At 44.9% G+C, this 15000-nt stretch overlaps 1 protein-coding gene and 8 non-coding genes across 12 annotated transcripts in view; 7 read left to right on the top strand and 2 right to left on the bottom strand.

The window, feature by feature from the left end:
- Nucleotides 1–15000, bottom strand: part of bbs9 (Bardet-Biedl syndrome 9) — a 96619-nt gene that overhangs the window by 15206 nt on the left and 66413 nt on the right. The window lies entirely within an intron of this gene.
- trnak-cuu (transfer RNA lysine (anticodon CUU)) lies at nt 104–176 on the bottom strand. The gene has a single exon. It is a non-coding gene; the product is annotated as a tRNA-Lys (tRNA).
- On the top strand, nt 609–681 carry trnak-cuu (transfer RNA lysine (anticodon CUU)). The gene has a single exon. It is a non-coding gene; the product is annotated as a tRNA-Lys (tRNA).
- trnak-cuu (transfer RNA lysine (anticodon CUU)) lies at nt 983–1055 on the top strand. The gene has a single exon. It is a non-coding gene; the product is annotated as a tRNA-Lys (tRNA).
- On the top strand, nt 5877–5949 carry trnak-cuu (transfer RNA lysine (anticodon CUU)). The gene has a single exon. It is a non-coding gene; the product is annotated as a tRNA-Lys (tRNA).
- trnak-cuu (transfer RNA lysine (anticodon CUU)) lies at nt 6228–6300 on the top strand. The gene has a single exon. It is a non-coding gene; the product is annotated as a tRNA-Lys (tRNA).
- trnak-cuu (transfer RNA lysine (anticodon CUU)) lies at nt 6603–6675 on the top strand. The gene has a single exon. It is a non-coding gene; the product is annotated as a tRNA-Lys (tRNA).
- Nucleotides 6966–7038, top strand: trnak-cuu (transfer RNA lysine (anticodon CUU)). Its single transcript has one exon. It is a non-coding gene; the product is annotated as a tRNA-Lys (tRNA).
- Nucleotides 7373–7445, top strand: trnak-cuu (transfer RNA lysine (anticodon CUU)). The gene has a single exon. It is a non-coding gene; the product is annotated as a tRNA-Lys (tRNA).

The raw sequence follows: 15000 nt of genomic DNA on the forward strand, positions 1-15000 counted from the left end.
GAAAAAAAAAAGCGGGTCACAATGGACAACACTACTTGAGTAGAACATCCACATCAAGACAGAAGGTTCCGATTTGACGCGACCAATCAACACAAAAGCCAATCGCCCAACGTGGGGCTCGAACCCACGACCCTGAGATTAAGAGTCTCATGCTCTACCGACTGAGCTAGCCGGGCCTGACCTACATTAAGCACTATTCCTTTAAGGACTCCATTGAGACTTTCGGAGTAGTGGATTGTGATCTTGTTCATTGAAGAGATTCGGTCAGTGAGACACCCTACCATTGAAAACAAGAGCTATTGTTATTTTAGTACTTACTCTTCGACAATCTATCTCAGCACTCCCAAACCTTGGCAGCGTTTCGGCCATAAATCAAATACATGTTGGCATGCTGCATTCCACACGCGCGCGCACACGTACACACACACACACACACACACACACACAACAAATACAGCTCATGGTCATATCCAAGCATGCATTCACCTGCAAAGTGATGCACCGAAAGTATGCCTAATATCTATGAATGATCACAAACACACATAGGAAGTCCAGTAACCATGGAGTGTATAGAAAGTGGGAGATAGATTGAGGGCGGGGAGGTGGCAGCCTGGCTAGCTCAGTCGGTAGAGCATGAGACTCTTAATCTCAGGGTCGTGGGTTCGAGCCCCACGTTGGGCGGTAACTCTTTATGTTACTTTGTTTGTAACCTCGACCGTCAGGCAGCGACCAGGACCACCCTCACCAGTCCGTGTTGGTGCCCAGAACACTCATACACTCACAAATAGACTGAATCAGATGCTTTGACTTCACAGCCATTCACACAATCGACTTTCCAACATGACCTCCAAAACTGTTCGCGAAACAAGCTGACCTCATCAATAATATTTCATTTTGGTTCCTTTCTCACAGAACAGTGGATGTCAGCACCCGGAGTGAGGAATCGCCGTCATTACGAGCAATGTTCGACTTTGCACAGTCAGCCCGGCTAGCTCAGTCGGTAGAGCATGAGACTCTTAATCTCAGGGTCGTGGGTTCGAGCCCCACGTTGGGCGAGTGTGTTTTTGGGCTGTGAAATGCAAAAGGCCAGTTGCCAATTTCATTTCTGCTCTCCAGAAAACAAGAGGCACACCACTCTGGTCTCACATTCAATTTATGTTGAACAACTACTGTGTGTCATCTTTCTGATCTGCCCGAGGGTCCCAGTATGTACCCTGTTTAAAGAGTAGAATAGGTGTACTATTGAAGGTACCATCCCAGTGATAAGCCAATGCACTATTAACTCTTTCATGAACCCGGTAACCTGACAACATGATAAGATGTCCACTGTCGTCACCGTTGTCCCTGAAAGGGGTAAAGGTACACATTTACCACACTTTTTTTTCTTACAGTGTAACAGTTAGATGAAGTTGCTCCCTGCAGTTCTAATATTTTCTTTGCTGACGTGTTCATTATTGACACGCTCGTTGTTGACACGATCGTTACAAACGTGCTTTCACGGACATGTTCTTGACTGACACGGTCCGATTGGACCGAGACGGCGAGGCAGACAGACACAAACACAGAAGCACAGAGGGGGTCCGAGACAGAGAGGTCCCCAGGTATGGGAGGTGGTCATGGGAGAGCAACTGTCCTTAAATATGACCACAGCAACACCCTCACATGAATGTATGCGTGTGTGCGTGTGTGTGTGCGTGCATGCGTGCGTGCGTGTGTGTGTGTGTGTGTGCGCGTGCGCGCGCGAGCGAGCTACTGCTGAATGCGTTCTTTATCATGTCTCGCAGTGCTTTAACGAGAAGGATCTCTCGCTGGCTTTAGAAAGGTAAGCGGCGTCATTTTGCTCACGCGGAAAATGGAAAACGCACGTGTGAAGCTGCTAATGATCATCAAAGAAAGTCTGCCGCGATGATTCGAGGCCTACTGACTTTGCTTCAGTGACATGAGGACATAACTTGCCACTTGAAAATAAGGCCCACAAATAAAATGTATTATTATTATTATTATTATTATTATTATTATTATTCACCAACGGAGCAAAAGAAAGGTTGTTTCTAGTTTTCAAATGCGAGAGTAAACAAGCCAGTCGTTAATGAAATGACAACAGTCAACCCCCATTAATTGTAGATTCTTGCCCGGGCTGCTACAATGTCACATATTTTTAAGTGGTATTTTTTTTTTTTGTGTGCGTGTGTGTGAGTTTTTACAGTATAAAGGTGTGACATGGTCACCCGGTGGGGTCATGACCAAGGCTAGAACTTCGGCGACCACCAGTTGGGAGTCAAGTGCACAATGTAATTGTGAAAAATCAAGCTATCCTCTCCGCAACCAGAAGCAACGGGCATGTCCAAGAATGCACTGAAACTACGCTCAATTGTCAACCGTCAATCAAATACCACCAGTAAGATCCGGAAAAATGGATGCAACTTTGTCGAGCATCTTTCTGACGCCAATACATAACCACACGTTTGAGCCGCGGAAATATTTGCTTCGCGCCTGCTGTGGCTGAAATACTGTACATCCGACAGAGTCATCATGGGGCTTTTCCGTGCTGTAACGATGAGGCGCTCTAAGAAGACTAGGCTTACACGGTGGCTGTCAAATCAGATTTTCCCTCCTTTCCGCCTCGTTAGTTTGCCTGCATGACATTTGGCACCGACAGCAAAGTGCTGTAAAGCAGCTGCGACTATCCGAAGCCAAGATGAATTTTCGGGGTGTCGGCACAGCTAGCTAGAGGTAGCTAACTGCTAGTTGCAAGTGACTCAGATAAAAGATGATGCGGCTGAAGGGGCGACAGTTCTTATATTGAGGGGGTCTCGGTTTTAGCCCCACCCCCAAAAAGATGGAAATTGTTGAAACTTACAGCTCCACAATTGAGTGTTACTCAACTCAACTTTATTTATTTTTGTCTCTCTATAACGCCGAATTTCACTCTATCGCTGTCAACGTAACCCCGGCGATAAACGAGTGGTTTCGCTGTGTTCTCTTGAAACCTTCATTCGACTCGACTTTCGCTCGCAAGCGTGTGCCTGGCAAAGTGCGCACATCGGCGGGGCGGAGGATGGTGAGACGGTGAGAGGAAGTGCGTACATTCCAAGCTAATCCTGATAGGACGCGGCGGGCCGGGATACAAGAACACGTCGGCCGGGGCATGAAACACATTGGCAGCGTTGACACTTTGGCAGCGATGCTTATTTATGAGGGGCTGCTCTAAGCTTGTTTACGCAGCGCTCGTGTGAAAGGACGCAAGCGCTGCGCGTGCACACGCGTGGCCCCAAGAATACGCGGCGTATTCTTTCAAAGAAACATCCTCCGAAGTGTGCGTGTGCGTGTGTGTGTGTGTGTTTGCTCAGTGGGAACAAAGACAGCAGTGTGTCCCGCAGAGAGCGAGAGTGGGCGAGACACATCCAGAGTATATTACTTATTTATCTAACTTAGAACTGTTTTATCCCACGTGCCATAAATCTAACAGACTCTCTGCCCCGCACACACGCACGTGCGTGTGCGCACACATCTGTAACATGTTAGCTATTGTGTTTCAAACACTGGCTTGCGTTTTTTCCTGCGGCTCGCGATAAATCATGAAAAGTCACGTATAAGTCTTGCCGTAACGATCAGATAACATTACGTCTTGTGAAAAATAGATCATTTTTCTTTTTTATGTGTGCCGCCGTCACTGTAATTTCCAGCAACAATGTCATAAATGACAAAATGTAGCGTTAGGTGTACGAATCCCTCGTTTATTGCGGGGGTTATGTTCCCAAAAGAACGGTGATCAGTGAAATCTGTGAAGTAGCCTTCTTTTATTTTTTTACAATTATTATGCATAAAATACCGTATTGAATGAAACAAAAGATTCAACATTTTTTTCAGGCCCAAGTATTAAAAAAAAGTATAAACGTTTTCTTACAAACAGCTAATAGTTTTCAGAAATACTGTGCAGAACGTTTCGTCGACATTGTTGGTTTTTGTCATGGAGAAAATTTGGCAAGCCGTACAGTGATGAGGCGCGGAGACTGTTGACCGTCTCGAAGCCAATCAGGATGCAGAACACAATTCACTGGAGAAAAAAAAAAAAAAAAAACAATTCGGCACAAAAAAATTCGTGAACCAGCGAAGCCGTGAAAGACGAAACGTGTTACAGCGAACGATTACTGCAAGTCCGAATTTATAGTTGCACCCCTTCAATGTCACAGCGGTGCCAAACTCGATTTTGTCGCAGGGCACTTTGGAGTTCGCTCGGAGGGCTGTTATGACAGTGAAACCAAATAAATGTTTAATCGCCTCATTGTATTATTACTTGTACACAACAAATTGATGGATGACTCGTTTTGAAATCACTCAAGTCAATCATAATATTTTCTTCAATTATTATTCAATTGAGCTTAAACAGGGGAACAAAATTATGGCCAGAGCTCGACATTATTTATCACGCATGATAATTTGACATTTCGGTCCAGATTTTGGCAAAGATCATGGAAGTTGACACGCATGATGTCCTTTCGCAACAAATGATGCGGCGTGCCGGATCTGGCCCCTGGGTCTTGAGTTTGACATCTGTGGTGGATGACCGTGTTCTGCCACAACAAGCCGGGGCGGCACTCAGCTCCAACGGAAGAGTTACAGTGCGATTAACAGAAAGATGGTGAATACATGCCGACGAATATTGTTGGATATTCTGTTTGTACTGTATGTGTCACTGAATAATTTGGTGATATCAAATGTCAATGGTTGGCTTGAACATTTTGATGTTTTCACATCCAAAGGTGAATTCATTTGAAGTGTCAGTTTTAAAGTCAATATTAATTGGGAGTGGCAAAGATTGTAAACAGCTTGAAGCAAGCACTCTGCATCTTATTTGGAAATTTGTGAGTGGGTGTGAGAACAGGCACAAAGGAATATTTTAAAAAGCCTTTTTTTTTTTTTTTTAATGTGCTCTCACGAGCCTGTCATTTCTCCTATTGGAGTAAGTCTGGAACGTATCCCGTACGATAAACAGGGGGTCATTGAAGATCAACGAACTGTAAAATTGTTGCCCAATCACCTTTCTTTTAAAAAACATATCGCTGAGCACATGGTCAGGATCCAAGTTCGATTTCCACAGAAATGAGGCGCATCTCAATGTGCGTATCGCTGAGTTTGCCAGTGTCCACTTTGAGGTGCTTGCTGAGGCAAAAAACAGCTGCTCAAACACACTCGCAGGAGGTGGATTTGTGCTTCATTTCTCTCCAGATTCTTTCAGTCTTTCGTTCCCGTGGCACTGTTGACATGCTTGAGAGAAGACGAGTCACGAGTGCACGCATGTTTTCTCACTTTTTTTCAGACGGATTACTTCCTGTTCTGCTCGATGTTACACTTCCTTCCTGCAAGGGGGCCAGAATCTTTACTCTGTTTGCTTTGGAGCTTTTGGAAAGCGCCCTGCACCAAGTTCATAACAGAGACTGCGCGACACACTTATTAAAAGCATTTATGATGGGAATGACAATGAAAAACATCCAGAAAAAAAAGATCTTATGTGTTCAGTCAATCCCAGGTTATCACAGGATACGTTCCAGACCCACCCAGGATAAGTGAAAATACATATAAAGAGAGAACACAGACAGTAACATGGAAAACTGAAAAGAGTTAAACTTTTTCAAACACATCACAACCGACAAACCCAAGTCCAATTTAAGTTGGGACACTAAAGACAGAAAACAATGTTTTAGAAAACATGTTTATGAGTTCCACACCGCTATGACCTCCAAAACTGGTCGAGAAACGGGCTGGCTTCATCAACGATATTTCGTTTTGGTTCCTTTCTCACAAAACATTGGATGTCAGCACCAGGAGTGAAGAATCACCGTCGTTGACGAGCAATGTGAAAATTTAGAGCGTCAGCCCAGCTAGCTCAGTCGGTAGAGCATGAGACTCTTAATCTCAGGGTCGTGGGTTCGAGCCCCATGTTGGGCGCAAACTCTTTACGATACTTTGTTGGGAACCTTGACCATCAGGCAGCTACCAGGACCACTCTGTGGTGGTGAGAGAACACCTACACACTCAAGAATAGACTGAATCAGATGCTTTGACTTCACAGCCATTCACACAAACAACCTCCAAAACTGGGAGAGAAACAGCTGGCTTCATCAATGACGTTTGCTTTTGGTTCCTTTCTCACAGAACATTAGATGTCAGCACCCGGAGTGAGGAATCGCCTTCGTTGACAAGCAATGTTAAAATTTAGACAGTCAGCCCGGCTAGCTCAGTCGGTAGAGCATGAGACTCTTAATCTCAGGGTCGTGGGTTCGAGCCCCACGTTGGGCGATAACTTTTTACGTTACTTTGTTGGGAACCTCGACCATCAGGCAGCGACCAGGACCACCCTCACCAGTCCGTGTTGGTGCCCAGAACACTCACCCACTCAACAATAGACTGAGTCAGATGCTTTGACTTCACAGTCATTCACACAATCGACTTTCCAAAACAACCTCCAAAACTGGTCGCGAAACGGGCTGGCTTCATCAATGACGTTCGCTTTTGGTTCCTTTCTCACAGAACATTAGATGTCAGCACCCGGAGTGAGGAATCGCCTTCGTTGACAAGCTATGTTAAAATTTAGACAGTCAGCCCGGCTAGCTCAGTCGGTAGAGCATGAGACTCTTAATCTCAGGGTCGTGGGTTCGAGCCCCACGTTGGGCGGCAACTTTTTACGGTACTTTGTTGGTAACCTCGACCATCAGGCAGCGACCAGGACCACCCTCACCAGTCCGTGTTGGTGCCCAGAACACTCACCCACTCAACAATAGACTTAATCAGGTTGTTTGACTTCACAGCCATTCACAAAATCGACTTTCCAAAACTGGTCGCGAAACAGGCTGGCTTCATCAATGATGTTTGCTTTGGGTTCCTTTCTCACAGAACATTGGATGTCAGCACCCGGAGTGAGGAATCGCCTTCGTTGACAAGCTATGTTAAAATTTAGACAGTCAGCCCGGCTAGCTCAGTCGGTAGAGCATGAGACTCTTAATCTCAGGGTCGTGGGTTCGAGCCCCACGTTGGGCGGTAACTTTTCACGTTACTTTGTTGGTAACCTCGACCATCAGGCAGCGACCAGGACCACCCTCACCAGTCCGTGTTGGTGCCCAGAACACTCACCCACTCAACAATAGACTGAATCAGGTGCTTTGACTTCAGGTGCCATTCACACAATCCACTTTCTAAAACAACCTCCAAAACTGGTCGCGAAACGGGCTGGACAACCTCCAAAACTGGGAGAGAAACAGCTGGCTTCATCAATGACGTTTGCTTTTGGTTCCTTTCTCACAGAACATTAGATGTCAGCACCCGGAGTGAGGAATCGCCGGCGTTACGAGCAATGTCAAAATTTGCCAAGTCAGCCCGGCTAGCTCAGTCGGTAGAGCATGAGACTCTTAATCTCAGGGTCGTGGGTTCAAGCCCCACGTTGGGTGGATCGTCTTCATGATGCTTTGTGTCAGTGAGACCATCAGACAACTACCTGGTGAGCCACGCAGGCCTCCTCACAGGACCTTGACATAATACCATGGTGTTTAATATTCAAAATACAATATCAACAAATGTATAAAAAAATATATATATTTTGGCCATCTGATTTATCCGTCGACCCTTAGTATGTAACACACACATGCATATGCACACAGAGGTACACGGGTGAGGGCTTGTCTTGAACTATGTCAAAAATTATCTCAGACATGATGACATCACCAACTAACGCTCGCTTATCAGCTGTCTTCTTGCCGCACCTTCCCTCACTGCCACGTTCATCTCCTGCTTTTTACAGCCCTCGGCGGACAGTCCTCCAAGTACCCCAAAGTGAGTGCGTGTGTGTGTGTGGGGGGGGGGGTGCGTTATTTATTGAGGGACAGAGAGGAAAGGCGTAAAGGCTAGATGATCTCAGCTTGAGTCTGTTTCATGTACACACCGTGCTTTGGCTCGTGTGAACTCGTCTCCACCTGACTTGAGATCAACTTGATGAATTGGACCGTTCGCCAAGATTGTGGAGATGTGTGTGTTAACACTCAGCAGCTGTGTAAAGGCCGGAGAAGTGGTCGTTCGGGGAGTTGTACAGATGTACCAAAAAAAAAATAAAGAAACAAAAAAAACAAAACCTAATGAGGCAGCCTGGTGACATCTTTATGTGGTGGACAGTAAAGGTTAGCGGTTATTGGTTGCCATGGAGATGGTGGACTGAGAGGGGGTGGTGTCATGGGTAGAGAAGTTACAATTAAAGTAAAATATCCATAAACATTGGGTCAAAGACAGCTAAGGCTCGATTATGGGCTGTCTCTAAAAGTGATCCTAATTATCCTGATGTATGGCGGCCATAAAGAGTCGTTTGTCCTCCATGAGCCCTGAAATCGTAAATGTTAGACCTATTCAATATTTTTGATGGCCACTAATAAAGTGTGTGGTCAACATTTAGTTGGGCCGAGCCGCAGACCGACTCCCCGATTCTAACTTTGAATATAATGAAAGCCATTCAGGAAGTTAAGCTAGCACTGCATTTTGGTCATCTGCTTCCATTCAAGACAAAAACACACATACCTCTAATTGGGCCGATTTTAAAAACTTCTTTCCCCCTTTCCCATCAAAATCAGCAAAGGCTCGATTCTTGGATTTCTCTGATGACAATTGTCAGCGATTATCGTCTGGTGTGAGATTTTTGAGTCATTTTTCCACGGACTAAATCGTGCAGTCGCGCTAACAGAGGCGTAGTGGAACCGGACTGACGTCGTTTAGGACTTAATGATGGCTAAGTGCGTTACTCTCAGAGCAGCGTCGGCGAGCACAAGTCGTTACCACTTCCAGAAAAACACACACACACACACACACACACACACACACACACACACACACACACACATATGGGCGCTTCTGAATCCGGCCCATTGCAGTGTTTTTCACGGCTAATGTGCTTCCCTAGCAGCAACGAGGTGCTATCTGATTGGCCAAATGCCAGGAAGGAATCGTTGTAATGCCAGGAAGTAATCGTTGTTGGCAACCTTCAGAATTTTTGGGGGGCATGTTTTTAAACATCATATCCTTGAATCCTTGCGTTAAAATAAGGATGGTTCTTTATTCTGGCACTTGAATGTGTGGAATTAAGTTCATATGACTATTATTAATATTACTTAGTTGTAGACATTAAATACGAGTCATGATGCGATTGTTCTTTTCGCCATTATTGTCGTCTGTGTGTGTGTGTGCGCGCGAGCGTATCCATGTTCTCATAGGCAGGTCATGTCTGGGTCAATCTCTCTGGCTCCAGCACTTCCCCGCTTTAACCCCTTCACATCCCCACACTCATCTTAACACACACATATGCACACACACACACACACATATACACACACTTTCACACACACAAGCACGCACACACATTTCTATTCACATGCGCACAATGGAAGCAATGTTGCATATGCACGTTGTGATGAGTACAAGTAGGGTATTTGAGCTCTAAAACGAGAATCCATGGCTCCCAAAATAAATTGACCGGGATTGAGAGTGGGGCACAACCGTCACAGAGAAACTTTTGTGCCATTTCCACTTGAAGTATTGAACACGAAAGTGTCATGCCATACAGTTGGCAGAAAAGAATCCGTATTTCTTTCTCTCTGAATTTCACACAGAATGCGGCTGTATGATAAGCATATTTACATATTAATTTAGGTCGATAATTCATTATACTTACCATTTTGCATAAATTGTACTAAACTACTACTGGAGCAGAATTTAGTCTGTATTTCAGCGCTGTGAGGTTTTTTTTTTTCTTTCTTTCGCTCTCTGCTTTCAGCGGCCTGAAGATACATCCATCCACCCATTTTCCGATCCGCTTATCCTCACAAGGGTCTCGAGGGGTGCTGGAGCCTATCCCACCAAAATGACTTTGTTTTCATTCATTTTCACGACATCCCCTTCAAAGCTCATTGACGCGCAAGCAGCAGTAGACATCAGGTTGCGCGGTTCCAAAATCAAACGCACACTTCCACTCTCCTGAGCGATCACAACAAAGTGAGAGAGTGTGGCGCACACGCCAGCACATCCCTGCAGACATTCCAGCAGTTTGCGGTGTGATTGATGGAGTCGGCAGAACTGGTCCCACTGGGATGTTCCCACTTAATTGCTGTCTGTCCACACACACACACACACACACACACACACATACACACACACACACACACACACACACACACACACACACACACACACACACACACGCGAGTGGTCGTTCGGGGAGTTGTACAGATGTACCAAAAAAAAAATAAAGAAACAAAAAAAACAAAACCTAATGAGGCAGCCTGGTGACATCTTTATGTGGTGGACAGTAAAGGTTAGCGGTTATTGGTTGCCATGGAGATGGTGGACTGAGAGGGGGTGGTGTCATGGGTAGAGAAGTTACAATTAAAGTAAAATATCCATAAACATTGGGTCAAAGACAGCTAAGGCTCGATTATGGGCTGTCTCTAAAAGTGATCCTAATTATCCTGATGTATGGCGGCCATAAAGAGTCGTTTGTCCTCCATGAGCCCTGAAATCGTAAATGTTAGACCTATTCAATATTTTTGATGGCCACTAATAAAGTGTGTGGTCAACATTTAGTTGGGCCGAGCCGCAGACCGACTCCCCGATTCTAACTTTGAATATAATGAAAGCCATTCAGGAAGTTAAGCTAGCACTGCATTTTGGTCATCTGCTTCCATTCAAGACAAAAACACACATACCTCTAATTGGGCCGATTTTAAAAACTTCTTTCCCCCTTTCCCATCAAAATCAGCAAAGGCTCGATTCTTGGATTTCTCTGATGACAATTGTCAGCGATTATCGTCTGGTGTGAGATTTTTGAGTCATTTTTCCACGGACTAAATCGTGCAGTCGCGCTAACAGAGGCGTAGTGGAACCGGACTGACGTCGTTTAGGACTTAATGATGGCTAAGTGCGTTACTCTCAGAGCAGCGTCGGCGAGCACAAGTCGTTACCACTTCCAGAAAAACACACACACACACACACACACACACACACACACACACATATGGGCGCTTCTGAATCCGGCCCATTGCAGTGTTTTTCACGGCTAATGTGCTTCCATAGCAGCAACGAGGTGCTATCTGATTGGCCAAATGCCAGGAAGTAATCGTTGTTGGCAACCTTCAGAATTTTTGGGGGGCATGTTTTTAAACATCATATCCTTGAATCCTTGCGTTAAAATAAGGATGGTTCTTTATTCTGGCACTTGAATGTGTGGAATTAAGTTCATATGACTATTATTAATATTACTTAGTTGTAGACATTAAATACGAGTCATGATGCGATTGTTCTTTTCGCCATTATTGTCGTCTGTGTGTGTGTGTGCGCGCGAGCGTATCCATGTTCTCATAGGCAGGTCATGTCTGGGTCAATCTCTCTGGCTCCAGCACTTCCCCGCTTTAACCCCTTCACATCCCCACACTCATCTTAACACACACATATGCACACACACACACACACATATACACACACTTTCACACACACAAGCACGCACACACATTTCTATTCACATGCGCACAATGGAAGCAATGTTGCATATGCACGTTGTGATGAGTACAAGTAGGGTATTTGAGCTCTAAAACGAGAATCCATGGCTCCCAAAATAAATTGACCGGGATTGAGAGTGGGGCACAACCGTCACAGAGAAACTTTTGTGCCATTTCCACTTGAAGTATTGAACACGAAAGTGTCATGCCATACAGTTGGCAGAAAAGAATCCGTATTTCTTTCTCTCTGAATTTCACACAGAATGCGGCTGTATGATAAGCATATTTACATATTAATTTAGGTCGATAATTCATTATACTTACCATTTTGCATAAATTGTACTAAACTACTACTGGAGCAGAATTTAGTCTGTATTTCAGCGCTGTGAGGTTTTTTTTTTTCTTTCTTTCGCTCTCTGCTTTCAGCGGCCTGAAGATACATCCATCCACCCATTTTCCGATCCGCTTATCCTCACAAGGGTCTCGAGGGGTGCTGGAGCCTATCCCACCAAAATGACTTTGTTTTCATTCATTTTCACGACATCCCCTTCAAAGCTCATTGACGCGCAAGCAGCAGTAGACATCAGGTTGCGCGGTTCCAAAATCAAACGCACACTTCCACTCTCCTGAGCGATCACAACAAAGTGAGAGAGTGTGGCGCACACGCCAGCACATCCCTGCAGACATTCCAGCAGTTTGCGGTGTGATTGATGGAGTCGGCAGAACTGGTCCCACTGGGATGTTCCCACTTAATTGCTGTCTGTCCACACACACACACACACACACACACACACATACACACACACACACACACACACACACACACACACACACACACACACACACACACGCGCGTAACAAGCATAGTTGGGCTTTCATGTGAACATCGCATTGTGACTTTCTGCTGCGGGGGATGCGCACCGGTGATCATTCAAAGAGCAAATGCACTTTTACAAAATTATCAAAGAATGTGTGCGCCTGTGTGGATCAGTGGTGGGAAGTAACTAGGTCCAAAAACTTTGCGATGGATCCGCAGAAGCAAGATCTGATCGTTTGGATCGGATCGGACGATATTTTTGCATTTTATGCACATTTTTTTTGATCAGCCGTTATGTCTTCAATTGCGCGACCGATCAATTACGTTCTTGATCGGCTCCGCCAAATAAGATGTTACAGCTGCAGTGCTTAGCATACATACATTAACTGGTGGAGGGTCCAGCCAAATTAATTTTCGCCGCTATTATAAGATTTTGCTGCAACCTGTCAATATGTCACTTTTGTATTAACTTGGAATGCTGAACGGTAAGACACTCGGTTGCTTCGAGGGGTTGCTTCTGGTAATCGGTCTCGATCTCCCTCGCTACTCCAGCAGGTGTAAAAGCCGTCTCGTAGCATCACATTCTTATGTGATGTTAGCTGTTGTCCTTATGTGTACGTACTGGCTTAGAAACACCACCCGTGTTGGGCAAAGCCTTCGTAGTGTCTTCAGGATCTCCTGAGTTTTGGATCACGCAGACGTTTACGGGATGCGAAGCGACCGCGAGTAAGTCAAGTGCCCCCCCCCCCAACCCCCCGCATATATTAGAGAGCATAACTCTGTGAACCAAATTGTCGAAAATTATACAGTGCACTGAGACAACTTCTGTTGAGGTTTGGCTTTATATACAAATAAACCTCATTTGATTAATTTTTTTTTTGCTTCTCAGTGCAAGCATGATGTAAGTTAAACAAAAGAGGAAGAAACCTATTGTGTCTGTGAGGACGTTTTTTTTTTCATTGTGCATTTCAATTTTGTTCCCCCGATATTTGGAATCATTTTTTAATTTTGTTAGTTTTATTGACGAATTTTCACAGGCTGCCTCAGTCTCTATTTCCTGCAAATAGCGCGGTTCACTGTGTATCAAAACTTTTGGACAGAAGCTGAATCAGTAATTCTATTTTTACACACGTATCTGTGCTTCTACCTAAGTACAGAGAGTAAGTATTTTAACCACATCGAGTGTGTATCACCACTGGATGTCTGTGTTTGTGTGTGCATGTGTTTTAAGTAGCGCCAGCATTACGGGGCTGTAAGAACACACTAAATGCAGGAATGTGAAGTCAGTGGAGCGATTTGACAAAAAAACCACAAACGCGGCGTAATTATAGTTCGCCTATCTGGACTCCGTGATTTGAACAGAATCCGTCTGCACCACTTCCACTGTAGTGTGAAAGCGACACGGCAATACGAAGTCTGCAACGAGTCATCAGGAAACGTGGCCAAGGCCGCATTCCAAACAAACATTTTGGCTTTGGGGATGCACATTTATAAATAAACGTGGTCACTGTTTGTAGCATGTACTTAAGATATTGATTACTAGGATGGGCAACTGAGACAGAAAAGCTGATGTTACTCTCAATAAGTCAAAGTGGGGTCCCCCAAGGATGCGTCCTCTCTCCGCCGCTCTTCTCCCTGTGCACCACTGACTGCACCTTAAGGCAGCTGTCAAACTCCTGATGTTTGCAGACGACACCACATTCATCGGCCTCATCAAAGACGGTGACGAGTAGGCATACCGACAGGAAGTGGAATAGCTGGCGCTCTGGTGCGCCCACAAAACCCTCCAGGTTCAAAACTGTAGAGATGATTGTGGACCTCAGGAAGCATCCTTGAGCCACAGCTGCCCCTCACATTGTCCAACTGCTCTGTGTCAATGGACGAGACTTGGGAATTATAGGCTCTCAGGACCTGGAGTGGGAGAGCAACATCAACTCCATTCTAAAAAAGGCCCCAGGAGATAATGTACTTCCTGATTGCCACAGGAGCCGTTGAGTCTGTTCTACACATCAGTCTTTGAATCAGTCCTGTGTTCTTCCATCACAGTCTGGTTTGGTACCACCACAAAAAAGGATATAATCCAACTATAACGGACAGTTAGGACTGCTGAAGAACATCAGTGGTCACCACCTCTTGCAGCTCCTACCCTCAGGTAGGCGCGATCGAACTACGCACACTAAAATGGCAGACTAAAACAGGGCCTTAACTCTTACTATCAACTCCCGAAATGGTTGACTCAAATACCATAACGGCACTGTGCAAATATTTCACATTCTCACATTCTCTTCAAGACCATTTTGAGGAAACTGAAAGACTCGCTTGCATAGTTCGACAAATAAGAGTTACAACTGTGCTTGCTTCAAGCTGCAAAACGGATACATAACATAAATATGTATATTTCAGCACCAGTAAGTTAACCCCTCCCCAAAAAAAAAAACAACAACAAAAAAAAAAAACCCATCTAACTTAAGTCCACCAGCTTAATATAATGTGAGACACCAAAGAAATTCTAATGAAAGTTAGGTTATTATAATAAATGTTACGGTATTAAAAATATTCATACAATTGCCACCTTAGCACACGTAGAGCAGCAACATATAAACAAGAACATACAACAATACTCACTGGCATAGGCGCTTGCGCTTAGTTGGGGACCTT

The sequence above is a fragment of the Hippocampus comes genome, unplaced genomic scaffold, assembly GCF_001891065.2.
Source record: "Hippocampus comes isolate QL1 unplaced genomic scaffold, H_comes_QL1_v1.1 scaffold249, whole genome shotgun sequence".
Lineage (NCBI taxonomy): Eukaryota > Metazoa > Chordata > Actinopteri > Syngnathiformes > Syngnathidae > Hippocampus > Hippocampus comes.